Source organism: Anopheles aquasalis, chromosome 2 (assembly GCF_943734665.1).
Source record: "Anopheles aquasalis chromosome 2, idAnoAquaMG_Q_19, whole genome shotgun sequence".
Lineage (NCBI taxonomy): Eukaryota > Metazoa > Arthropoda > Insecta > Diptera > Culicidae > Anopheles > Anopheles aquasalis.
In genome coordinates, this window is record NC_064877.1 from 84,093,147 (window position 1) to 84,095,646 (window position 2,500).

The following is a 2,500-nucleotide window of genomic DNA, read 5'->3' on the forward strand; positions in this document are numbered from 1 at the left end:
CTAAAGCCCCTTGGGGACACGTTGTTGTACCGATTAGCGTTACCCGTAGAGGTGTGTATCGCCATCGTAACACATGGATAGGGAGAGGGAGTGGGTTGGTCTGTGAACAAAAACTGTAACCAGATAGTATTGCGAGAAAACAATTCCTTTTTTTGATAACGCCAAAGCGTGGTCCAAGTGAACGATCGTACAAAACATGGTGCCGGACGTGGTAATACTCAAGAATCACATGCAGCCCCCACCTGGGGTGATGCCCATGGTTCGCTACCAGTCTGACCTAATTTTCTATGATATGTTTTAGGCTATAGTGCTTCGCATTGTTGTAATCCGTAAGCTTAAACCAACCCAGTGATGCATGTTCTTGATATTTTTTTCTACAAAATCTAAGGAAAAAGGCGGATTTGCTGGAATTTAGAATCCATTACTGTGACTATTTTGAACTGCCTGAAACGTTTCAGCAATAAACAACCTCATATCATGCAAAGAAAACACTTTTGCTCAACGCACTCATACGCTCCACGCTGTACGTGCTGTTGCGCGGAATGAAACGGTTCCATTGTCACCGCCCATCCACTGGAGACGGATCAAGGAACGGAGTGTGTGAATTAGTGCTAATTAGAATGAGTGTCAAAGGTTTCGCGTCGCGTCGTCGAAACAGGCAAGGGGATAGACCAAAGAATGGCTCCATCGTTTGCAACCAGCAGCAGCAGCGGCAGGAGTTGTCGCATGAACCATTTACCTAATGGATTTGGTCTTTTATTCGTCATCGTCAGCAAATAGATCATTATTAAACACACAAACGATAGCAATAAGGTTCGGGACTTGTGGACAATAAATAAAGCGTAAAATATATTGCAACAAATGTTTGTTTGATACTCTCTTCCCGACTGCTGCATGAATTGTGCAACCAAACGAACGTGCTTTTAAGGGAAAACATTATATTATGAGCTGCGGATGCTGTGTCTGCAAAGTATAAAAAAGCGAGCGCACACACGTACACGTACAGATGTTTGACCTTAAAAAGGCGAAAGGCGGAGACATGGCCACTCTCCTACCCCATCATCGAACTCAATTTTCTAGTGGAGCGTGCAATTTTCGATTGGATTCCGTGTCAATTCGATCGCACACCACACACCGCCGGCCTCGGCACATGCCGGCAGCGCTACGACTACTACGCAGAGGCCCGGTAGGTTTTTGTGCCGTTTTCCAATTTTACGGCGCCTTCGCCTGGCCAACCAACCCACCCGATCCGCCGGCGATCAGTGCCCGTGGAACCGTGGAGGTCACGTAGTGGAATAAATTTATTTAATCCAATGATCGAATTTATTTCAAACATGCACGTATCTCGACTGCCCGGGGGCCCCTTATTCGATTGCCGCGCTTTGCTCCGTTCTAGAAGTGCCCTCGGGCCTCGGACGTCGTGGTGGCACGGAACTACCACCAGTCGTAAAGTGAAGCTGGAACCAGGGTTCCGGCATGAGCTTGAGTAAACCGAAGTGATGACGACCGAACGAAGGAACACATACACCGAACTACGGCGCTGCTGCTGCAGCAGTACTCTACCTCGGTTGCCCTGTGATGATGAAGACTAATTCATAGATCATAAAAATTAATCAGTGCCTTTTACCACACCACAGGGGGTGGTAGCAGTGCATCTCGCGGCATCGGTCGTCTGTTGTATCGTCGGCGTCCAGCATGGCAAACAGAAGAAGCGAAGTTCATCTCGCGTGCGCTACTCATAACTGCGCGACGGAACTCTCCTTCGCTAAGGGGCCCCGGAGGTCATCTCGGTGGATGGAATTGGGAGAGCAATAAATTTTCTTCGCTTCGCATACTGGTGGTTGGAGCAGCGACGGTCTCGACACTACTAGAGGTTCATAAAGTCAGGCACTAGCCGACCGCACACCACACCGACACGGGGCTATATTAATTACAGGGTGCCAGTGTGCACGTGGCCACTACTGCGACGCTGGTGCTCCGGTTTGAGTATTTATCTTTTCGTTTTCACCGTGAGTCTCAAAACCGGCACAGGGAAGCAACGCTACTGCGTACTCTCCGATGGGTCATTTTGAAATCCATCCCTTGCCCACTGGTGTCCGGGACGGAATTTTCGGTGTCGTGTTCAACATCACAGTATAGGAACTGTACAAAAAAGGGAAACGTTAGATTGGCACTTTTGCTGAGGAAGTGGGGTAGATTACGGCCACTCATAAGCTGTGGTTGTGAGGGCTAAAACTTTTGGTATCCCCCCGCTCCAAAACCTTCGTACGCCATTCGGTTTGGCCTGTCCGCCCGTAAGACAAAGTTCGTTGAGCCAGGTACCCCAGGTTAAAGGGATTGTAAGGCGGTGGCCAAACGGAGGGCCAAAATGTTCAACTTTGACACGGCTGTTTATGGGCTGTGCGGGTTAAGCGATTAAAACATTTTACTACCAATGTCCTGCGGGGTAGTGGCGATGATCTTCATCAATGCCATTTCAGGATCCACACCCCATGAGCCC

The 2,500-nt window shown here is 48.8% G+C and overlaps 2 protein-coding genes across 7 annotated transcripts in view; both read left to right on the plus strand.

Moving 5' to 3' along the window:
- LOC126569582 (ras-related protein Ral-a-like) overlaps positions 1-862 on the plus strand; it is a 1,906-nt gene extending 1,044 nt beyond the window's left edge. For both annotated transcript variants that reach the window (XM_050226774.1, XM_050226776.1), the window contains exon 2: positions 1-862. This exon is cut by the window's left edge and continues 883 nt beyond it. The gene's annotated coding sequence lies outside the window, so the exon portion shown is untranslated.
- Positions 1-2,500, plus strand: part of LOC126569570 (venom dipeptidyl peptidase 4) — a 91,686-nt gene that overhangs the window by 59,375 nt on the left and 29,811 nt on the right. The gene's annotated exons all lie outside the window — the stretch shown is intronic.